We start from the raw sequence: 25,808 nt of genomic DNA on the forward strand, positions 1-25,808 counted from the left end.
CTACAGGGAGCCAGTGAAGAGATCTGAGCATGCTGGGTAACGTAAGACCGTCTGATTAACCTTGCCTGCAGACGATCAAGAAGCATATCTCTGATAGTACACTTCCACGTGAGCAATGAGACGGAGAGAGAGGAAAGGAAAAAAACCTGCGGAGTAAACACTTGAAGGTTTACAGGCAGATACTGGAACACCTGCTGTTTTCTGTCAAACACGGCGGCAGCTTATTCTGCATGAGAATATTTACGAGAACAACTTGCTGACTCACATTGGCCTCCCTCTCCTGCTCATCCACTTTTACCCGTGAAGTGAATTTACTTGATCTGAAGTCTTTTAATGTACATTGTCTATATTATGTTTGGAGGCCTCGAGTTCAGCATTTTGGTCTTCGCCATCTTGTTCTTTTTGCACAGAAGTAACACGAGAGGGTGGAGCTAAGTACAGCCTACCGCTGAAGAAGACATTCTTAGCTGACCAGAAAGGTTCAAATTAACTTGCATGAACTCAACACACAGTTAAAGGGTTAAAGTTGGAAGACAAAAACACAGACTATTCCAAAAAGGACAACGCATGGTAGCGACCTGTCAATCACAAGGTAGCCCCGCCCTAAAGCATAGCCTGCTTTATGATCTGTTTGACTCTAAATGGAGCATAATTTACTAAATGAACATCATGCTGTATTGAAGAAGACTTGAAACTAGAGATTGAGACCATAAACTCATGTTTACAATGTTTACTGAGGTAATAAATCAAGAGAGAAGTAGAGTCATTTTCTCACAGACTTCTATACAACCAGAGGAGTCGCCCCCTGATGACCATTAGAAAGAATGTTAAGAAACTTTAAGCCACTTCAACATTGTCTTCACTTTCTGGAAGCGGAGGTTGCTGCCTGGTGTCGACTGAGAGAGAAGTCAAAAGAAAGAGCATTTCGGTGTAATTGTTTTACTACAGTTGAGCCTAATTACCACCGGGGTTAATGCAGCGTCTTATAGACCTAGGTAACAACCTTTCCTCTGAGGTCAGGACAAAGTTGCCTTTCCAACTTGAATCCATCCAATAGTTTTGTTTTCTGGAGGGTAAACAGCCTCATGGGGCCTTTAGTGTGGACCAGAGTTAAAACCAACAGAGGCTCCATTTGTCTCTCTGTCAGACTCAGCTGCAGTCCGGCTTCTGTGACGCAGGTTGACAGATGAATGAAAAGAGGCTACTGGTGTTTTCTTGCAGTTCTGTTGGCTGAAACCCGCCGCTGCGGTGTTGGGAGTCCACTTCCCTCTGCTGAGCAGCACAGTGGACCGGATCGGACTCAGAGACCGGCAGACACATTGGGCTGGAGTTAAAAGCTTTTGCACAGGTGGAGAGCTTTCACATCCACATGCTCCCCTCCGTTTCCTCCTCCTCCTCCATCACCACTGTCATCCTCGCTGTGTGTGTTTAGTGTTTGGAGTTATTATAAAGTTACGTGTTTTACTTATCTATGTTACTATGTTTACGTTTTACATTCGTTTTAGTACTTATTTTAAGCCCTTATGGCAGCTTTAAGCCAGCATTCATCTTTGAAAACGGCTCACAAATATATAGTTTGATTTTTTTTAAAAGACGCAGTCATTTTCTAAATCAGCTGGTCACGCTATTTTAAAAGAAAACGTTTATTTGTTGGGGACTATGTTCAGCAGTGGATTAATCCACATATGGTGCTCAAACTGTGGCTCATTTATGTGTTTCTCAATGTTTTTGGAGAACAATAGAGCTCTCCAAGATCAGACTTTGATACACAATACTTGATAATAGGATACATTCAAACATCTCAAATGTAATTGTGACTTTGTGATGTTTTGGATTGTTCAATCCCGACTTTAAAAGAGCAATTCCAGTCCTCTTTTCTTGGTTAAACATCTGAAATCCACAGATATTAAAGCAGCAGTAACATGTCTCTCCTCATGTTAACTGCTTCTTCCCCCTCCCTCTACAGCTGAGTGCAGGTTATTGATTGGATCCGTTAACACAGGCCTCCCTTTAACTCAGTTAACTTTCTTTATGGCTCGACTTAAATGCCTGGTACTGCTGCTGCAGGGAGGAGGGGCGGGACAACAGAGGACATCTGTGTCCCCTCCGTCATTTGATTTAGAAGCCTGCTGGACGAACACTAAGCTGTAAAATACATTTCAATTCTAAAAAGAGATATGCAAATTCGTTTTTTTTTTTTTTTTAATGTTTAATGTTTTAAAGCATATTAAATCTTGTATTTGGCTTATTATGTTATTTTTTCCTTGAATTGGATGTTAATCTTTATTTTATTATCTATTGATTTGTTTTTTTTACTTGTTTTAAAGCCAATTTGTGACTTTTATTACTTGTGTTTGTCTTCATGACTTCTTATGTCTACATAAAGCTCTTTGGATTGCCTTTTCGTTGAAAGATGCTTTCTCAAACATAATTCCATTGTTCTTATTTTTTGATTGTGTGGCTTGTTGTGTTACTTTTACATTTAATTCTAAAGCCATTTGAGGTGCGCTAACCTGTATGAAAGATCATTTATAAACGCTTGATTTGATTGATATAAAACATAATGTGTCTAATGTGTTTGAGGTATTCCTGCTGCCTTGAAAGTCATTACGATGTTTATATTATTTGGATATATTATGAGGATTTGCTGCGTTTCTCTGATATATCATTATTAACTAAATATCTGTTGTATTTGTCTCACCAGTAAGTTGCAGCTTAGTTTAAAGTGTATTTGCTTGGACTTTGAGCTTTTCACCCTCTGAACTATGTGTTGGGTTAGTTCAGTTCCTCCTCCACATCATGCCGTCGCCTCCAGCTGTACTTTGCAGCGACATTCAGCCTCTCGATGTCTCCGTCTGATCCATTTTATAAAAACGTCTCCAAGTGTCCCCAGCAGGGCTGCGGACTGGACCTTTAAGTACCGGCTCCTCGCAGGGATAATAGACAACCCCTGCTGCTTCTAAAGCCACAGAATCTGCAAGCGACTGGAGGTGTGTCCTCTGGTCGATACTGTTGAACAGAGCTGAAGTTTAATAACCGGACCCTTAGAAATACTGCGTGACGGACACAGAGTGTGCAAATATAACAGCAGGAAGACTGAGACCGCAGAAAGATTTCTAAAACTTCTACAGTCTCTGTTTTGAGCTAAAATCTAAGCGTGAAGGAAACTAAGTACGGTAAATAAAGGAGATGAAAAACTTTAAATTAAAAAAGGTCAAAGGCTCAAGCATCGCTCGTACAGTCACTCGCAAACATCCCAGCATGCAACAGCGGTGACCGATCTCTAGTACTACAACACCAGTGGAGCCTACAGCGTGGGCAGAGAAAGCGAGACACAATAAGAGTGAATGACAACTTAATTACTGTTCACAACCTGCAGTTAGAACCTGAAGAACAGAACGTGAAGCTCAACCATTACGGTCCCAGGTAATCCGTCTTTGTACTTCTTCCACTCATCCGTCTCTTATTTGCTTCAGATATGGATGCACTGCACACTTTCTTAACATGTATTACCGTCATATTTCATTTATTAGCTCAGGGTGAAATCTAAAGTTGTGTGTGTCATATTTCATGCAGCAGCAGTAGCTCATGGAAAACCTGATTCAGACCAACTGAAATGGGTCTGTCCAAACAACTTCCACACAACTTCCACACCCTCTAGCTTCCAGGATTTCAGCGAACTTCAAAAGACTCTCAGATGTGATCTTCAGCTGTGAGAGCGATAAGGCTCCGCTCGACCTCTCACATCGGCACTTACTGTGAATGTTTGTGTACAATATAATAATAAGTCTTACCTGATGGGATCAGACATCATCACAGGAGGAGAGCAAACATGGAAGAGAAGAGAGAGAAGGAGGATCAGTCACTGTAATGAAAACACAGTTACTTTACTTATCTTTATAATGAAATGTGTATATTACACAGCTGACTTTTAGTAAACAACTACCCAAACTTTATTGATGTATTTATTTAAAGTGATTCAAGGAGTTTCACTTTCACTCTTATCTTGAGCGACTTTGCCTGTAACGATATTTACGTTATGAACTTATCGCACAAGATATGGACACAACCGTGATCATTTCTACGTTATCAGCTTATAGTGCAATATATGTACATGACCTCAGTCATTGTTACGTAATCGACTTATCCTATGATTTATGGACAGGACCTCAACCACCCTTGCTAACCATGATATCGTCCATTGTGTTTACATGCGTGTTCGTTTACATGAGATTTTCACCAACATATAAGTCAGCATGACAATAATAAACAGCAGGGTTTCCCATATATGATCAGACATTTCATACTGTTGTCAACAGTTTTGGTTGTGTGGTTTTATTCCATTTACGTTGTATTTATTTAAAATCTGGATCGTTAAAGCCCATGTCAGAGGTTGGGAATAAAGAATCTGACGAAGCAGTGATGGTTGTTTTTTTCCTCTCATTAACAGAGACTCAAAATGGTTGTTGTCAGCATGAAGTCCACTTGGCATTCCATTACAGTGAACCAGCAGTTTTCTTTTTAAATCGTATCAATTAATTCAGAGAGGCTGAAGATGCTGCAGTCTGTCTTTTCTTTTTCTGTCTCTCTTTTTGTTGACAGAGTGGCTGCCTCAGAGCTGAACAACAGCGCAATCATTCAGAGTCTCTAACAAACTGACCAATCACATTTGAGGAGGCAGGAGAGGAGAGCTGGTTGATGAATGGGGAGTGTTGGATCGCGTAGTGGCTGGCACCACCAGGCCAGCTAATGCTAACGCTAGCAGGACTTCTCATTGTGTCTAAGTCTGTAAACACTCAGGCCTGACTTCAGAAAGCTACATTTACACGAGTAGTTTAGTCGTTTTAGAAAGCATCTTCAAAACGTTCACTGATATGTTTTCACCTACAATATCCCCCCATGGCAACTAAAGCATGTTGATTGTTTCTATCGGTCTCTAGACACTGAAGCGTTTAGTCACGGTCGGGGGAGAGATTGTGGTCTCGATTAAATACTTAAATGTGACTTCAAGCTGAAGAGAGGATGTGTATACTTTCTCAATGTTTATCCAAAACCACAATCTTTATGAAATCTCAAACTAAATGTTTCAGTAATCTAAACTGAGATGGAAAAAAAAAACATTGAAAGTAAACATAATCCAGGTACCTTTCCTCTAGTAAAGCCACTTAGGAGTACGTTTTTAGGGACAGGGTTGTACAGTCCAGATGGCATAATCATAATTCATAATCTTAAAATGAACATGGGTTGTACTGATTTGAATTCAAAATCACTAACTTTTTTGTCAGAAAAATGCTTTTTTTCCTCCTGATAATTTGCTCTGAAGACTTTGTATTTTGTCTCATAACTATTTTAAATTGAATGCCTAAATTAATGAAACGTTTGTGGACACACATCATTACAAAACACTGATTAGTGGAAATATTTAGGAGAGAGAAATGTGTGAGAAGACAAAGTTGTCCTGAGAAAACTGCAGCTACAGAAAAGAGAGAGAAGAACACAGTCATCACGGTCACTCTCATTTAATGCTGCCGTTCCTTTGTCGAGCAGCCAACAAGCATTATTGGGCACATCAGATATAAAGCAACGGCACTGGCACGGCCCGAAAGGAAATCTGGAAATAAGCTGCTCTGACTCCCGGAGTAAATGTGGGTGGATCGTTTAGCAACAGAGAGGCCTGCTGAGTGGGAGGAACCGCTCAAAGATTACAATATCGGTCTTAAATCAGCCTGTTCTGCTTATTCATCCACAATAGGAGATTTACTGGAAGCCTGTACTAACCCGCTTCATCTCAAAAATATTAACTTATTACATTGTGGACACATAAAAGATTGCAAACCACATTATAATGTCACATCTTTCGCAGCGAAGTGAAGTAAAATCACGTAAATATGTCATATGTATCATAAACATCGGTTTAACGCCTCAAATTGATTGTTTTGTGTGTTTTATGTTCATCAAGAGTTTGAGAAACTCACTACGGCATTTACGTGTCTGAAGGGAGTAAGCGTGGCCTTTCGTTAGCTTAACTTAACAAGGAATAAAACCATAAGCAAAAGGAAAAACATTGTGATCATTGACCTGCTTTTAAGACTTGAGTCTAGTTGTATTTTTAAGTAATATTTCAAATGCAGTTTATGTTGCAAGTGTATCTACATTGATCTAAATACTTCTTTCAAACACAGCATGTTTGTGACAATGGCCGCGGATTCAAGGACCAACATTCTGTTCCACATTCACAGCCACATCCATTCACACCTCTGAGCCGCCATATGTGGCCCGGATGAGCCAATAAGGACAGACTCATTGCCAGCTGTCAACGTTTAAACCGCTCGTTTTCAGATCATTGCTGCGGAGATATTTCACTGCAACATGTCAGTTTCAGTAAAAAATAAATAAAGGAAAGAAAACCGTGCTACTCCCACTTTATATCACATCAAATCAGCCAAAATATCTTACAAGACGGCTTCGGCTTCAGTTACGCTGTTAGCAGAAATAATTCATCTCTGCTGAGGGGAGGAAAACCCCCCTGGTTATTCCCCAAGCAGGGCAGAGCACAGTAGATTAGAGCAGAGAGAGTCGGTGACCAGAAAAGGAGAATGTGTGTCGAGATGCTTTTAGCTGGAACACAAAGAGTGAGTCAGACACACCTCGGCCTGCTGGGATATCGCGTCGCAGATACAAGGATAGAGGGATGGAAGGAGGGGCTGGATGAGGGATGGTTTCACTTTTAGTGGACGGAGGGCTTGTACGTATGTAAGTGTTTCCTCTCACTGTCAGCCTCCACAAAAATCAATTAAGCTCTTTTATTTCGGGCCCCACAGCATCGCCATCTAATGGAAAAATGAGTATTTTTGTCTTGTATTAGAGGCTGTCATCAGACAGTATTGCGGTGCTCCATGCCAGGACGCCACATGGGGTCCCAACATGCTGTTTTCCCTCCAGACAGATGGCCGAGCTCTCGGCTCGTTGCTGAGGACAGAGGGCCGGCTCCTGTTTGTTTTCCGTCTTTACGTCTGTAAATTGTTGACAGTGATGAAGAGGATGGGCAGCTGCTGGTGAGAGTCCAACGTGACGGGATCCTCCGTCGCTTGCTCCGGCACTGCTAAGATCAGGACACGCTGCTGCTTCAGAGCACCAACATGTCGTCGCTCCTCATGTTTACATTTTTTAATCCGTCCTACTTGTTCCTCTAAGCAGCAGGAGTACTAACCATGGCAAGAGTATAAGGTGCGGTAACAGAGAGGAACAGTTTGGGACAGTTTGAGTCGTTTCAAAGTGGTTATTCTAGTTTTTACATGACTGAGACCAAGTCCTTTTATTATAGAGGACTAAGAATTAAATATTCAAGCTGTGTGGCTCTACGCGGCCCGCCTGTCGCCATCTTATTTATTTTTCACTGTAGCAGGTTAGAAGCTGACACTGCAGTAAGTACACCCTGTTATTCTGCTAGGACCCTCGCTTTCAGCACATTTTTAAAAATGCAGCAGATGAGTTGAGGTATTGTTTGACGACCACATAGTGCAGAATACACAGCAGTGTGCATTCACATAGGTGCTATAGGTGAGGAGTCACTAGAAGCACATTTATGTCAGCAGAGAAACCTCCAGAGAAGCTCAGGATGCATCGGTAGTCGGTGGGCATGTGTTGTGTTCACCACCAGAGAGGAGAGATACATCTCTTGTTCATGTAGGACGACGTTACCATTATGAACCAGAATAAATGAGCTTAGAACCAGATGCACACAATCACAGCAGGTCCGGAAGAGTAACCGTACAAAAGCCACGATAAACGGATGAAATGGAGGAAATTCATTATTAAATAGGTTGTAGGCTATAACTTAGAGATCAAATCTCCTGCTCACTCTCTGACATTAGAAAATTAAAATTGATCATGATGAGGCAAAGTGACTTTTATACTTAGTATATAACTTCTCTTTTCTCTAATGACACTGATGTCGGTCAGATCAAAGTCACTTCTCAATTGTGTTACTTTAGTCTGACTTCACTGCAAGTCTAAGCTCTGGTAACAGCAGTAGTGGTGGTATTTTGGAGTGGCAGTAGCAGCAGCGGTACTGTAGTAGTAGAATCACAGTAGTTTACGAAGACACCGTTTACCCGATGACAAACTTTCCATCAACTCTAATATCTCTTTATGTAAGAGAATGTATTTTAAAAGCATACAAAAACAAATGGAAAAACACTGTAACTGCAATCATCCGAGTCAAATTTACATCACGTAAAAGCATCACTTAATAAAATGAAGTGCATCCAGAGCTGCAGTGTTTAAAAGTATTATGCTGAGGTCACATGGTGTGAGGCACATTTAAAATAATAATGTTTGGCTTAAGTGGACGAGTAATTACATTCTTCACTGAGACTCACAGTTTTGAAGAAATCTAAATAAGCATTGTGTGACAGTTTAAAGATGCTTTATGACAGCGAACAACACGTCTATAAAACAAGCTCCTGAAGCTGCAGTAACAACTAAAGTTAGTCTGAAATATTTTGATTCCTCCGGAGGGGATTAACCGACCTTTCCGACCACATTACACTTACAGCTGTTTTCTATTAGTTTGTGATGTAACTCTGCAGGAACCAGGACATGACAGTGTGAGGTTTATAATGCAGTTGTTAAGGTTTAATCACAGAGGGAGACTGATGACTTTGGATGGAAAAAACGTCAGTTTATTATGATTTGTCAAAGGAAAAATGATTTGGATTACAAACAGATGTTAAGATACGAGGTGATGCAGAGTCGCTTTTCATGTTTTCTTAGTAGCCTATATCCTTTGTTAACAAACGGATGAAACATCTAATTTTTAACATTTTTGGACGTCTGGACTACGTCACGTGTCTGACATATTTGAATAAGAAACAGCAGGAGTTTCATATAAATCAGTGGCCTTTAAAAAGAGCTTTGAATTAATAAAAGAGGTCTGGAGTTCATCGAAATCAGATAAAAGAAGGCATCATCAGCATAAGAATGGACACTACAATGTTCAGTTGGAAATAAAACTAGTATTTATGCACAGAGTAAATAGACGTTATCAACCATCAGGCACATTAAGGCAAAAGGCTCTCAACATGCTGACGGCTCATAGCTAACTGTGCTAACTGTGCTAACAGCGCTAACAGTGTTTACCTGAGGGGTAATCAACGCCTGTACTTTTGTACAGGCAAGAATAAAAAAACATTTCTGCAATAAATAATAAAACAGCACAGTACATCATCAGCGGTTTTTGGGTGGATTTTTTCTTTAAGATATACTTGCACCGTCTTTAACCGGTGCTATTAATAGCGGTCTGTGAACATAACTGGGATTTTGGCTCAATAAAAACTGAATTGTAAAGACTGCATTTTTCTTGTGTTTGCAGGTCTGTCTGGAGGCCGAAAATAGTTTCTCTTCTTCTCACTCTCTCACTCTTTTGAAATTCTCTTGTGAATTTCCCACATGTGTTTCCAGCTGTACAGATGTGACTTCACTGACCTGGTATGTTATTGTAGGAGTGTTAACATAATGTCATTTTATTGACCGCCCTTTATTGCAACCGCGCCTTTTACTTGTGGCTCGAGACACTTCGAAATAGTGTGTTTTTGATGTGATGGTGCGGAAATGTGTGTCCTTATATGGGCTTAGTAGGTCAGAAATATACCTCAGAGCCAATCCATTTAACGTCTCATCAGAGATATTCCGGGAGAAATGGGAAGCAAATGAGTCGTTTGTACAGAATTGGGGTAATGTGTTCTCTCCTCATAGTTCCAGTTAAAAGCCTCACAGATCCATTGTGGACCAATTGAAGTTGATTTTGAGCTTTTTTTAGAGCTGAGAGTTACAATAATCAAGACGTGATGAGATGAATAACTTTCAACACGTCAGCAGCAGACAGATTAAAATAACACTGAACAAACCCTTGTGCTTGTTCAGGTTTAAATTCAATACATTTCATTTTAAATAATAATTACTTACAAATCGGTGGTCGTTTGCTTTGCATAAAGTGAATTCATTGTTGTAAAATAGGTGATTTGCTAGTGTGTGGTGCATGTCAAGCTTCAAAAAGCTTTTCGATTGAGTCCGTGTGACACATTTATGAATAAAAGGCTGGAAATCGGTGGGACCGAGTTGAGCAGTGGACGGAAATCCATCCATCCATATCCTCCCCTCTCAAACGCATTACACCGTCAACTCAAACGCAAGCTACCGTCATGTCAGTTACACTGTGTTGTGTATTTCACGTCACCGAGCAGGGCAACTGTTTGGCTACACAGACAGATGAAAGAGAGGAAAAGAAAATGGAAGAAATCAAAAAAGAGCTCAAAATAAACTCTCCGACAGCGAGCGGAGCGGGACGACGCCAAGCTCTCACGCCGCCTTATCGCTCCGCTCCAGACTTCAGATATCTCCCGGATCTGGAAGCTCCTTTGATGCTCACTGCTGCATAAACTCCAACATGTGCTCATCATCCTCTCAGTTTGTGGTGGAACAGCAAGGGTCAGTGCACAGAGAAGTAGGCCAGGAGAAACCCTGCAGCCTGAGGCTCGATTCACACACATTACACCGCACAGCTGCCATTACAGTCTCACCAACAGGTAAATAAGACAGATAGCTTTTTGATATTCTCTACATTTCTTGTTAAAAAAAAAAGTATACTAATGCGAACCGACGTTGTGAAAGAATAAGTAAACAAGAATACGAGTCAGACCCAGAATTTCTATGTGATCTTTCTATTATCAGTAAGTATTTTAAAAGAGTGTTGATTGTTCAGTCGAACATTGAAAACAGAGCGGTGTGTTCACTGCTGCTCAGACTGTCCTGTAGGCCCTTCAGAGCTTGTTTTGCAGCAACAGAAAAGCGTCTCAGTTTTCACAACAAGTGTTTAAGTTCGTCTCAAGAACTTTTCCCTGAATAAAGGAAACTTTGATTTAAATCAAGAAGAATTTGATCAAAGAAGAAGTAAAAAACAGCCCGAAAAACGAACTGTTGAAACACAAGTATGTTCACTGGGGCAAGTAGGACCAAAATAATTTGTGTTACGTCAACAGAAAAGCTTTTGTTAGACGTTAAAGTGGAACACTCAACCTCTTCAATCTCTCTCTTCCACTCTTTGTCTACCTCCAGTCCTCTCAGATCCAAATCGATAACTTTCACCGAATAGTTTGAACGTTATTAATCCCTGAGGGGGAACATGGAGCCATTACAGAACCAAATAAAAGGATGGAGATAAAACTGCATTTTGCAGCAGGATGACCCAGTGTTCGTCCTTGAAACAGAATCAGCCGAAGTGCCCCCGAGCAAGGCAGCCATTCACTGCCGGGCGGTATCAATACCGCTGACGTTATCTTACTCATGAAACATGGGGATTACTTTTGCTGACTGGAAGCAAAATGTAAATGTATAAAAGGTAACGAGTCGCCAGACGACAATGAGATTAACAGACATCTTCACATCGGATGCTTTAGCAGAGCGCTCCTGTCCGCTAATCCCTCCAATCTGTGATTCCACTACTCCGATAATTAGATTAATGGGCCGACGCTCTGCACCTTCAGGCTGCTCACAACCAAACCAAAAACCACCGACAGAGAAACACAACCTCAGCCTGATGAATGTAACTACAGTGCAGTTAAGTGCTGCACTTACATACAATTTTCAGATGCTTTTCCTAAGTATGCCACTTTATACTTATACATTTATCTTTTACATAAGACAAATATTTAATAAAATATGATCCATTGTTAGATAACGCAGCACTATATGAACATTATTTAGCTAGCTGGGGATTGCTATGTCAAATTTGAGGCGCGTAACACATTCAATATTAATACTCTTTGAAGAAAAAAGGTAAACAGCGCTCAGATACATGCCTAATTTATATTATCCCGGAAAATTTGACTATGGACACAAGCAGAAGTTTAGAACGACAACCTAATTAATTCTATGTACCGGAGTTCTTCCTAATCATCCAACTCTTCCATGTTTTTTTATCACAGCCATGGAGTTGTGTTGGGCCAAACTTATATGGGACCATTTAATAATGCGTAGCAAATAAATCGAAGACCGCCTGAAAAAGGATTTGCAAACTGGACTCTGGAGAATAAAAAAGGAGGAGGGCTGCCCATTATGTTGTGGCAACTTAATACACAACGCAACGTCATCCACCAACTCATTGCATGGGCCAGTCGAACGCATGTAACTGCACATTTCTAGCAGATGACTTTGCAACGAGCCGAGTTATGAACTGTACTTCATCTTCTCACCTGTACCTGTTGCAACAAACCCACACCGACAAACCCCCATGTTTATAACACAGTGCCGTTTTCAACTTTGTAATGAAATATTTACAGCAAATGGAAGATAAAGTTGCATTTTGTTTCCAACAGAGTGTGTTTCCAGGATCTCTCTCTCTCTCTCTCTCTCTCTCTCTCTCTCTCTCTCTCTCTCTCTCTCTCTCTCTCTCTCTCTCTCTCTGGTGTAACCTGGCTTAGCACCTTTGGCTGTCAGTGGTAGTCCGACAGAAATAGAAAGGGGGAAGTGGGGCAGCCTGATTCTTTGTTTACCTGCCTGCCTGTCGGTCACACCAGACTTGTTTGTGGGGGATTCAACGAAGCTCTGCACCATTTACTGCTTCCGTTGGCCTCTTATGTCCAGGTGAGAATGACACCACACCGACTCTATGCCGGAGGTGGTATGCGGGGTCTTCCCCACGAAACAATTTTTAGCCTCAAACACTTCATTTCCTGCATTCTGGCTCGGCGTCTCCCCCCCCCCCCCCCCCCCCCTCAAATGTAGGAAATCTATTCATTACTTTCACACCGAGGAACTGTGAGGCTCTGCGGGATGTGCTGACAGACTAGAATTCTGCCTTATGGTGCATCTCGTTTCTCTCGCTAGCAGCAGCCAGCTTCATGCTCCGTGCTATCGTATCTATATACACACGTTCTAATCTACGCCAATGAGTGAGGGTATAAACTGTACTAAATGCAGGACATTTCTTCACAAGTCAAGGGTTTATGGGTAGAGAGGGACTCATGTTGATTTGTTCTGTACTACTAGAGGGAAGTTGGAGGTTTTAAAATGACCTTGATGCAATCTAGAAGCCATTAGAGGAAGTGTATCTTAAGGCATTTTTGGCTTTCGCGATCAGCCACAGCTGAAGATTCAGCTAGTTGCTGTCATATCAAATCAATATCAAATGTTCACCGCACGATTATTGTGGACAAAAGAATTCTTGATGACAAACCGTTTGTGATATCTAATGCAAATTTCAAAAAAATTCGAATCGTATCAGTCAAATAAATCTTTAACTTTGCATTTTGTCTCTTTTTTAGCAAATGAATATATGAATATGGGTTTAGGTGGAGAGAGTCTGTGATCATAACCGTACAAAAGCTTGATTTAAGAGACGCTTCATTATTTAAACATCGGAACGGTATCCAGTGACTCCCCTAACTTGAATTAGTCTCTGACTTTCTCTTGAACGTCTCCTCAGGCTTTGTCCCTCTAGACAGGAGGTGAGAAAAGGAAAGAGAGAAAACAAAATGACAGAGAACCAAAGAAAAGACACAAAAAGAACTTTCTGTTCTTTTCTGTTCCGCTTTCAATTACAGGTAAAATCCTGCTGGGTATTCTTAGCCTGCACTGGATATCTATAGCCTCTTTTCTGAAGCATCTGTCACAGAGGCTGCTGCTGGTCCTTCACCTTTTCTATTATTTACACCCACATTTCAATTCAAGCTATTTCACTGACGCTCTGATGCCGAGTATTTCACCGCCGCAAACGCAAAATAAGCTTAAATTTGTATTGTAGATGAACAGCAACCATTCAAAGGGTTCGAGCAGGGGGGGGCAGAGCTGCAGTAAACCGGTTCTATTCCCGTGATATCTGAGTGGTTACGTGGGAGTGAAGAGGTGCAGAAATAAGAGAAATTAGAGCTCAGGCAGAGAGGAAGATAGGAGGTTATTACAGCAAGTAAATCAGGGAGATGTAGGAGGGATTCAGTTGGGAAAAGGTGAGGTAGTTTGTGAAGAGATGAGTGTTAAATGGTTATGTAGAAGATAAGAAAATGGTGAAAAAACTATGACTAATCGTGACAAAAATAATTATAAATTTCAATCAAAAACACCTCAAACAAGTGGCGATGCTAGTTGGCGTATTCTTCTTCTAAACTATGTAGCTTAAAGTATGTTCAGTATTGGGAGCAAATCCTTGCAGCGAGATTCCAAAATGGTCAAAAGTAAACACAGCTGAAGCAGAAAATGTTTCAGAGAGGCAAACCATGAATGTCAGATCTTGACAATCAGTTGAAGAATTAAAGAGCAGCTGTGTTCAAGAGGCACCGGCATTCAAAAGTCCTTCGAATGGTAACACAATCGAGTGAATATGAACTCAATTTGAGGGAAATCAATATTCCAGATTTGAGAGCACATGAGGGCAGATTTATGAGGACAAGACGAGATTGTGATGCTTGAGTTTCAGAACAGAGGGCATGAATGAGGACAAAGCTTCTGGCTGTAAATTTGCATTTGAAAGTTGACTTTTAATCACAGAGGAACACAAGAGTATCCAACCAAATATATACGGCACCAGCCAGTAGACAACATGAGCAATCAGAGTTGTATCAAGTTCAGAAACAAATCACTGCGCCGCAGATATTTAACTGATCCAATATTGATCCAAACTCTGATTCAAAGAGCTCAATTTATCCGATGAGCTCCACAAATGCTTCATATCTGCACAGAAAACAGAGTCTGGAGCTCTCTGATTGGATGTTTTTTCCCAGTAATGACTGAAGCTGTTAACAGCTTGTACAGAAGGGTTTCTACTCTAGGTACAAATATCACTTTAACTGACCAGCAGAAACTTGGATCATTTCATTTAAGGGATCTGTCATCTCTGTCCTTCACATTGCTCAGCAGGACTTGGTGTCAGATTTCAGAATCAATACTTGCATCTTATTTTTTAGCCTCTCCTCTCTGTGATACCCATTCTGGAATTTGCAACTTCCTAAAAACCACCAAGGATGTTCTTATTTTGCAGTCAGTTGGCAGCTTACAGACTCTTTGTTTCATTGTGAAATGTCTGTTAAAAGTATTTTAAATGAACGATGCCCTCTCAACGATGAGGTAAAACTCATGTGAAAGCTTTTGGTTTGAAAATATTCCGATGGTCATGATGAGCTTGTGAGTTTCCCTCCAGCGTAGATGTGCAGAATGTCTGGAATGACCTTTAAAAAAACGCTGCAGATATCCGTTCGTGCAGTGTGTGCGTGTAGATGCTGGAAATCAGGCACAAACTGTCCCAGAGTGCGGAGTAAGCTTCATATTTTACATAATAGCATTTCCCTGCGTTGCGCTGCAGCTCCATGCTTTTCCATTTAAAAAAACAAAACAAATAACAAAAGATAATCCCTGTCGGTGGATTTGGAGTTTGTGTGCCAACAAACGGAGGAGATGAAACCACAGAGGGGGAGAGGTAAAGCAGCAAAAACACACTTCATTAAAAACTGTTAAAAATGAGGAGTCTCCTGGTGGCTTTGAAACAGAAACTTCTTCTTCTTTATGTCCGTATCCTCTAATTTTCTCTACATTATTTACTCAGTATTTCACAAAGCCACAGGAAGAGAGTCAGACCCCTGAGTCACCCATTTTTAATGCTACTTGAACTATCCATTATTTATCACTCTGCTGCATGGTAATGGTGGTTAATGGTGACGTTAAATGGTGGTGGGTTAGGAAACACATGTTGTCCTCTCTCTCTTTCTCTGTTCTGTCCTTCTTAAACCCTTGTTTGGTTCAGTCTGGTCCAGAGAAACACTGAAACAGTGAAGCACAATGAAGTCTAATGATTTCTGATGTGCATAAAGTTCCATTACTGTAATCTGATGAGCGTCTGAGCTCCTGTTAAGTACAACTCCATGACCTTCTTGTACCACCTAGCTTTAGCTTAAAGCCTTTCAGCTTCCGTATAGTATTTGCCTCTAATGTTAGCACACAGGAAATTGTTTTGTAGCTGTGTAATGTTGTCAGGCACAAGGGGGGAGAGGCAGCAGGGTTAGCTGTACCCCGCCAGCACCCAGATGGTCTGAGAAGGAAGTGCGAGGCCCGAAAGGACGAAGGAGGATGAAAGACATACAGTGAGAGAATAGTATCCGTCTCTCTCGGATTTCCTGCTAAGTGTTGGTTCGGAATACATCAAAAAGCCTGTGAACCCCCTCAAAAAAAATAAAGAATTCTCGTGCTTTTCTGCTCACAAAAGGCAACTTAATTAAGCAGGACTCAAATAAAAGATTGATATTGTATAAATGATTGAAAGCAAGAGGATAAGAGAGAACGGGGGTGTGCAAAGAGAGCTTGGACAGGACTTCTGGAACAAAGCTATGTACATTGGGCCGCTATCGTGCTCAAATAGCTGCGAGGCATCGAGTGTCAGGCTCTGATTTATTGGAAGCAAACAGCCGGAGAGAGAAAAACCGCCGACTGTGAGGAGCTGCAGGCAGATGACATCTTCCTCTTCACAGTGTGAGGGAAGAGGAAACATGAGCAGGGTTTCCACCCAGCTGTTTTCTAGTTTTACGTGTAATGCACATTAATTGAACTGCTCTAGCAGCAACACCAAAAAGGAAATCAATACAGATAGTTTTGCGAAAACATGTTTTAGTTTGCTCGAAGCTGAAACATAAATTGTGACAAGTAGGCTTGTCAGATAAATATTGATGTAAAGTAGTAGTATCTGTAAACCAGTTCTGCACCAGTGACCACATACTAGCTGCACTTGGGTGCATTAACATCTTTGGCTGGTGTTTATGAAAGCTGACATGCCGTCTCACGGCCTTCAGACTGGAGGGCCATCACGTTATCACAGTCCACACTGCAGTGCTGTCAGCTGCATCACGTCAACTACAGCACTCCTCAGGAGGATGTAACCAAACCGCATCTTCTGTACGCTGGACTGACAAGTGTACATCCACCACCATACGCCATCTTGATATACTGTATATACACACAGGGGTTTCAGTGTTGGCCTTGTCATCGGGAGTAGACAAGCAAACCAACATTTTGTGCAAAGTCTTATCACATATCACATATCACATCCAATGCGTGCAGTCGTCGTTTGTAAATCCCTCGCGCATTGGTTTGTAATCTGAACTACTATACTACTAAAATAGCGCCAAAATTAAGATTTTAAGAATTATAATTTTGGATGGAAATATAGAGATGAGGTAAACTAAGTGTGGACTAAAAGAATGAGACAGAGGGAAGTGATGCACTGCTTGTATGCAGGCAGAGGGAGAAAACCTATGAGGGAACTACCCACAATGCCCCTGTGGTCTTGCGTAAGCTGCCACCATCCCCTCCTCTGAAACACACACACACACACACACACCTCAATAAGGCAGAGTGCTTATATCAGCAAACTGCAGGCCAAGCTGCTATCACTCATATTGGTCTCTTGGCTCGCCCTCCTGTTTCTACAGTATTTTCTTTCTCCATTTCTGCTCTTCCTTGTGTTTATGTAACTTACCATTGTGAGCATAGTGAGCATTCAATTTTAAATGGCTTGTTTTTCTCGTATCAAAACACTTGTCTGCTGATATTTGTTTCGTTAAGAGAGGGGCTTTCTGGCGAAGGAGCAAACCCTCTCATGTGTGTTGTCCTTTGGAGCTACATGTGGACAGAGGTGGGTACGGACACCGAAATCACCAGAGTCATGGTTCCAATGCAATAACAAGCTTTTCCTGTAACTGATGACGAAGTTGTTTATTATTTTTTAAAGCTATTGAGTTTGGATTATTTAAAAGATCCAAATGACAACTCTAAATCAAATACCAAGAACCTGACATTTGACTTGACTTGGTGATGCAGAAAAGGACGTTAGATAAGAGCTTTTTATTTGCGTGATCTACACGTATAACCAACGTAGCGCATCAAACCCTCAAAGTGCTAATGCTGAACACCTGTTGTGGTTTTGTTGTATCCTGGCGGGACTTTCCGTTTCTTCCAGACCCGTTCGTCGGTCAGATACCTGTGGTATCGTGTCAGCTGGTATTGTCTTTGCTGCTCCAAGCGATAATGCTGCTGCCAGAGCAAAATGTTGATTTCAAAAAAAGGTATATAGATGATTTATCCTCGCTATCAGATAGACAAACCGTTCTGTGCTCCGCACGACTGAAAACCACAGCGGAACAAAACGAGCTCGCAGAATACAGAACAGTATGGACAGGAAGACAGAGCGAGGAAGAAAATGGAGGGGGTGTTCACCGTGTACAGTACAAACTGTGAGGTGATGTCTGAGACAAACACCAGAGAGCCAGAGGAGGTTAGTCTGCACTGCAGGACTGAAGCTAAGCTTCTTTATTTAAAACAGATCCAGAGATATTCTCAAACAAAACACGCAATTGCTGCATTTTGCTATTTCTGATTTGATCCGAGGTTGTTAAGTGAACGTCACATTCCTCGGGCTGATACTAACAATTGAAAGAAAAATTAAAATCCATTGTTTCAGAAATATGCAGCTGTGAATGTGGAAGCACAGCTGGAAGGTCCAGTTCTGACTAAGACAGGGTCACACAATGTGTGTGTCAAACCATTTAAGAATCTTTTTGTGTTTTCTCACGATTCTTGACCAAAGCAAACGATTCAAATGTCAACATGGTGCCAAAGTTTGATATCACTTTTGAGAACAAAGCTTTGAGGCATCTGTCAACCCTCCTGAGGACAGATGTTGTAAATTAACGTTTCGCTACAAACACTATAACTAGAGTATCTGGTCTTTGTGCATAAATGTATGCTACGATACTAATGCTACTGTGATGTCCTTATGAAATAAACTAAACTTTAAAAATAGTACATACAGCAATTTCTGCTCGAGCTCTGTGTCCAGGCTTGTATAATTTTTTGAATAATCCCGTAATCAATGACAAATGAGGCTGTTATTGGTTTTGAGCTAATTTTCAAACTTTTAATGTTGTTTATTGTATAATTTATTTGAAAAGGCTGAAATTGTAATTCCCTGATAATAACCAGAAATATAACATTCACCATGTATATTGTTTGAATAGTTGCATCTGTCCTCTCAGCTGTGAGCAGTGACAGGGACCAGTCTGGTAAATAAAGCTCCTCTCAGTCATCCCCGTCTTCTGGGACTCAGAGCCGAAGCTTTCACCCCTGCTGAGAGTGAGCGTGTGCAGCCAAATCTTGCGCTGCAGACACACTCCTGCCGTCCCAAATCCCTGTTTAATACCGGGACATGACAGACTAATGGAGAGGGGTGAGGAGGGAGGAGGGAGAGGCAGAATCTCCCCCCCAACACACACACACACACACTGAGCCTTTGGCAGGACACCTGAACAATCCCCTTAACATCAAACAGGACTGCAGACAAAGCCACGAGGATCACAGCTGCATCACATCGTCTATGTGAGGAGACTATCTGAGGATATTCATTATTAATATATCGTTACAGTAGAAATACATTCCTCAGTCTTCATGGAGCAGTATTTGCAATATTTTACATATTATTAGACTTCCTGTGACGGAGGGGCAGTTCGTTATACCTTATTTGATATCGTTGTCCTTATCCAACTAGATCTGACGATCTCAGATCCCTAAATGTGAACACTACAAGAAAATGATCTAAAATGCATCCCAGTTTGTGTTTCTGGTGAACCCACGACTGTGGTGATCTGAGATGACCTGCCTGCGGCTGAATCCGCTGAGGGGGGGGAAGAGGAGGCCTTCAAAGCCTCAAAACAATCGAGCCGACCATCAAACGCCTTCACGAAACCACTCACAGCTGCACGAGCATCAATCCAGGTGCATTGGAACTGGTGTGTGTGTGTATGTGTGTTCAGACCAAAACACGCAGCATTACCATTTCATCCATCCTCCCGTGTGTTTCTGTCCACCTGAGGCTTCGGGAAAAACATTCTCTTGACTCTACAGGGAGAGAGAACGATTACGCTGCAAGCACAAAATAACAGGTCGGATGGAGAGAAAGATGTTCCTCTTATTTCCAGGCTTTAATTAGCTGTAACAGGAATTCAGCATAAAGGAAAATGACAATGCAGTATTGTGTATATGATGAAGTTTCATCTTGTCAATCACCAAATCTGATCTACACTGACTTCCTTCAGCTCCTTTCTTTTTTCCAGCAGAGCGAGACAGACATGAAGACATGCAGGGGATCAGCTGTCTGGGTGCACAGAGAGGCAAAAACAAATCAGGGCCATGTTTCCTCTCCAAGAGGCAGCATAAGCTAAATCATGCAGATTTAGTCTCGTCAACAAACTGGAGGGCAAACTGGCACTTACTGTATGTGTTCCACGTAACAAACCGAACAACCTCCCGCCTGTTTGTCTAGCCACATGTGCTTTGTGGAAAACATAATTGCTGCCCGGATTGGCAACACTTTTTGTTGAGTGAAGGAGGTGCTGCGATTATCTGCTGCATGTCAACTGTACGGAGGAGGTCGTTTCAGGGTTGCCTGATGTATTTGAGATAAGAAATAACATATTTATTGACAAATTAGGGAAAATATCAGAATTCCACATCTGAGTTCCTGTTTTCCAGGAACATATGCACCGAGATGTCTCTGCTAAAGGCACGTTTTACTAAAAGTATCGGGGGATGTAATGATCTCTCTGAGATTATCTCCTCAGAATGATATCACGCATTGATTGAGTGGAGTCAGAGCATCGGTGCTCTCACTGGACTGTAGCTGTTACACAGAGGAGTGCTGACTCTTTATGGACAGCACTCCCATGTTTGATAAATCAAGCTGTGCTCAGCTTGCCCGTGTGGCAGCAGGCCCGTGGGCTCGGGGCTTATGGGATTGTATTGAGAGAGGCAGACGGAGACAGTTTGTGACACGGACATTTACATCGACAGTGAACGCACTCGAAAAGCTGCTTCAGTCTGAGTGCAGTCGAACTGCGGGAAAGTTCCGTTGTTTAAGAGGCTCAAAAGCAGCTCAAGTTGTTCTGTAAATAATTATCTGTCACGTCATATGATGTAATAATAATGTAACATCAGGTCCCTCCTCAAACAGATACACAACGCAATAAAGCTAAATATTATCAGCCTGAGTGTGTTATGTACAAAGCTGTAGTCAGGACCTAAAGACTGGAAATCAAGGGTCAATTAGTGCTTTTTACCAAAATGTTGAACTCTTCATTCGAATCAAGGTGTTGATGGGTTTATATTGCCAGTAATCTAGTGGTGTATATCTCATGTAAAAACTCCATAAAATGTGATGAAGGTTGATAAGATTTTACAAACCAGAAATACAGGCAACCACTGCCATAAACTGTTCTGGGTAATGGTACTAAAAGTTATCATTTAATAGCTTCATTCACGAAGGAGCAAATCTCCTCAAAATGCTGCATATTCTTATTATTTTATGAAATAAAGTAACGCTGATGACTGAATTAACAGCGCAGCTCTGCTCAGTCTCCCTCTGCTGATCCAGGCTGCAGGAATTAATCATTGACCGACATTTTAATAGTATTACCACATGTGGAGAGAGGGGGGAGGGGGGTGGAGGAGTGAGAGATGAATATGTATGAGTGAAATGGGAAAGAGAGACGTCTGACGCACAAAGAAAGGAGGGCAGATATCAGTGCACGAGTGCTTTCAACCACTGCCTCCGTCTTCTCCACCAGTGTGTGATGCAGCACAAATGAATAATAATTCACGACCATATTTGGCTGAGATGATGAAACATGCTCTTTATTTTTAGCCCAAGGGGATGAAAAGAGCACGTTTTGGTTTATTTCCGTCCTGGAGTTCATCACTGAGCCGATTGTTTCATAATTTGGGTTTAATTTAGGACGTGGAGATTTTCTGAATCATCTTTAAAAAGGTAAAAGTGGATGAGGACCCAGTGTGGTGCTGCCTGCCGGTGATACTAATTGGTGCTACTGTACTTTGACAGCAAGCAACTACTGAGGAGATTATGAGCCGAGACGCTCTGCTCTACATGTCAGTCTGACACAATCCATGCGTTCTAGCACTGCAATAGATGCTCATTCATCTCACCGGGAAAATGCTTGGATTTATTTTTGGGACAAATTCTGGGAGGACGGTAAGGTCAACAAAGTGGGGGACTTGGACACGAGAGTCCTTCTAATAAAATTTACTAAATATAATATTGTCCAAGCTGTCTAGAGCAACACATAGAAGCATTTTCTGATCTTACAAATCTAAATAAACTAGTTTTATGACGTGACAACGATACCGTGATGATGTGATGAGGCACAAAAATAACTTGGATTTGGGTAAACATGTTTGTGTTCTTTTCAAAATAATCTTCTAACGTAGGTTCTCTTAGTTTACTTGAGTGCTTGGTTAGGCTTAGGAAAAGGTTTGGGTTAGGGTTAAATTAAGTATGTTGTTTACGTGAAATAACTAGGCCTACGTTTGTTACGTAACTGGCGTTAGAAAAGTACGTAAAAATGACGACATGGTTTTATACGGGACACAAACGGCAGTCTCCTGAGTGAAAGTCCTGTGTTTGTTTGACCCTCTTTGTCTCTCTTTTACTATGTGTCAGCTGTACTGATACTGTACTGTAATAGGACAAATGAGGACTCTTGGTTTAAACGCAGAGAGGGAGCACTACATGAGCTCATACATGGTTACAACAAAATAGATCTGTTTCCCATCAGGGCTCCCACTCAGCAGGCCCGCACTCTGCTGTGTGTGTCAGACAGTACACTGGGCTGAGTCATGCTTTGGAATCACAACCTTCTGCCCCCTCTTCCCACTAAAACCCAAATCAATGCTGCTCTGCTGCCTCTCTACTACAACTACCACAAAATATTCATTTTGAAATACGATGAAATAGCGTGTATTCTGACCCGTCGGTTTCTTCACTGTAACCTTCTCAGAAATCTGTCAATTACAGTCTCTCCTCCTACTAACTCAGCCTCTGCTTTCATTTCAATTCCTCACAATAATTACCTGCTGAACTCATTAAAAAAGCCTTTTCTTTAAAAAAAAAAAAAAAACATCCTGCGCCTCTGCAGAGGCTGTAAGCCGTGCTCAGTTCCATAAAGTACGTGATATCTGCTGTAAATCCCTGAGCCTCAGCCACCATCCAGTGAACATATGATACAGGAGACAGAGAGAGGCCTCAGTAGAAGAGAGCGTTTCAGCGGTGGGGGCATGGCAGCTTGAAAACGGGTTTATTTCAGAGGATTATCGCACATTTTCCCACCAGGAGATCATTTATAGACATGTCAAGTGAAGGGAGGCTTCCTCTGTTAAAAACACGATATTCTGGGAGAGAGAGAAGAGCGAGGCGGAAATGGATTTAATTATGGTGAATATTAAGTCAGGCGAGAGGACAATGACGAGGAAGAAGCAGATGGATAATGGTGAAGAGAGGAGGGAGAGAAGTGGAGGGAAATATAGAGAAGGGAGCTCAGCTTCCAGGGCCTTTCTGTGTGCTGCTCACCGCACGGTAGGAAGCATCGGTCCCAGAGCATCACCGAGCCGCCGCTAACCTGATCCCTATCTGACGGAGCTGAGAGGACACTCTGAGATCACACTCTGTGCGCTAGTATGCGAGGGTCTGCGTGGCCTACTAGCGTCATCAACGGGTGTACCCAAACATCTGGGTACATCCAATTTGTTGTGACGCGACAGTCTTTTAACGCAGGACTGTTTTCAGACTGAAGATTTTGTGGCAATTTGATTCACCTATGGACCATTAAACTCACATTAACGTACAGTGCTCTCACTCCTGAGTACACTACCGATACAGTCAAACAGAAGGGAGGGAGTGTGAGTGATAAAAGGTACGAACTGAAACATTAAAGAATTGGATAGACAGGTGAGGAATATATTTAGACTCCCCTGAAGAAAGCTCGCCGAGTTCAGCGTTGCATCAAAACGTCAACTTTCTAAATAAAACCACGGCCCGCTTTCATGCTCCGCTGTTGAGTCAGACAGCGTTCACACCCACAGAGCTGGTGTTTCAGTTGTTTCAGTCGACCTGGAAAACGCAGCAACACATCAACGGGAGTGTTGAAACTGTTCCTGTGTCGTGCAAGAAAAAGGATTTTAAATAGGTTTGTTATTTCACACCACCGGCAGCTTTTTAGATGCCAGGCGCCTCGTGGAACTGATTAATATTTGCAAGCTGCATTTTCTCCAAAAGGGGGGGGGGGGGGGGGGGGGGGGGGGCTTTTCAGTCTTTTTGCCAGTTTAACACCTGCACCGCCTGTAGAAAAGGAAAGATAAAGCAACGGCAGTGTACACCTGCAGGCATTGACTATATAGACCATAAGACTATAAGACTATAAGAAGTCGACGTAGTCACCGTGACCCCACCCGTTGGTTTCTGAAGCCTTGAATTCAGCATTTTAGCCGTCGCCATCTTGTTTCTTTTGAACTACAATTCATCACAAGACGGCAGAGCTAAGTACAAACAAACGCTGCGTAAGACAATTGCTCGTTTATGACGAACTGTCTCTTCACACTGGGACGCCGCTCAGAAGAAATTACATTGTTGATGAACTGGGAAAGTGTGTAAACTATTGTGTTTTACGATAACTTGCACTGTAATGTAATGTAATGTTGTTCCCCTTTTCTGCTTTACATACAAAATATGGTGAAACTTTAACCTATTGAAAGCAGTTTTTCAATAATGTTAGGGGCCATTGTGTGAGACGTGGGTTGTAACGTATGTGCACGGTAGTATATCAAACTGTATTTGAAAATCTATTTTAAATTGTAACCCTGCCAATTATCCCCATTTCTACTAAATGTATCAGTAATCTGATACATGAAGTAATCTTTTTTTTCTGGAACTAACAGAAAACCTTTTTTTGCATGCTAATTATATAACGACAGCCCATATATTCTGTACTCTTGCTTAAACAGACTGTTTTCCTAATAGCTCATGTTGCAAATGGGTTTAACAGGAGTTTATCTTTATCTTTTGAATTCATGCTAAAAAACCTGTAGTTTGGTCTGTTTTGCTTTCACACCACAAAAGACCGGTTGACCGGTCTGCCCGGTTGTTTAGTCCGAACCAGAGTTTGATCGACAGCTTTAACAACATCCCAAACAAACCAAAGAGGAAAAAAACACCAGTTTATTTTCACCCAAACTAAACAAGTGAGGTGTGAAAGCACCTGAAGTGACTTGATAGCAGACAGAGAAAGCTATTTCGTCCCATCTGGTGTCTGAGCTGTAAGTGGCTCTGGACCGTCAGCTGCAGCCTGATGCCTGAGCTGTGATGTAAATGCAGAACGGCAGCCGTCCAACCTCCCAGTGAAGAGTGCCATGCTGGATTATTCCCACGGGTTTCAGAAGTGACAGCACGGTGTCGATGGGTTGCCTCTAATTTCATTGAGTTTGACAAACACCTGCAGCCAGGTGAGTCTCTTGGCACTAACACAGCGCATATTTGAGTTCATTTCTTTTTTTTTAAACATGTTTTCTATGTCATTCTTGTACAGTAACAAAAAAATTGGCTGCAGTAAAAAGTACAATATCTCCCTCTGAAAAGTAGTGTGGAAGTAGAAAGTGGCATGAAAATAAAATTTATAAAATTAATAAATTTGAGGTACTTGTACTTTACTTAAGTAAGCCTACAGTACATGAATACATGTCATTAAATACATTCCAACACTAGTAATGGAGTATTTCTATTGTGTGTTATTACTACTTTTAGTTGAGATCACAATACTTCTTTTAGCACTGGCTGAAATCCTGATTTATACATTTGGCTCCGTGTCGGACGATCACAATGAACCGGACCGCCTCGTGTGTGGTTATCTCCGCAGCTGAAGAAGAATCAGATGGAG

The 25,808-nt window shown here is 41.6% G+C and overlaps 1 protein-coding gene and 1 long non-coding RNA gene across 4 annotated transcripts in view; one reads left to right on the top strand and one right to left on the bottom strand.

The window, feature by feature from the left end:
- The window catches only part of dbn1 (drebrin 1), a 79,242-nt gene that overhangs the window by 37,290 nt on the left and 16,144 nt on the right, over positions 1-25,808 (bottom strand). The window lies entirely within an intron of this gene.
- LOC142960418 (uncharacterized) lies at positions 17,238-21,072 on the top strand. The gene is made up of 2 exons (XR_012956316.1): positions 17,238-18,310; positions 19,071-21,072. It is a non-coding gene; the product is annotated as an uncharacterized LOC142960418 (long non-coding RNA).

This window comes from Anarhichas minor, unplaced genomic scaffold (assembly GCF_050575085.1).
Source record: "Anarhichas minor isolate MPS153535 unplaced genomic scaffold, ASM5057508v1 ptg000027l, whole genome shotgun sequence".
Classification (NCBI taxonomy): Eukaryota; Metazoa; Chordata; class Actinopteri; order Perciformes; family Anarhichadidae; genus Anarhichas; species Anarhichas minor.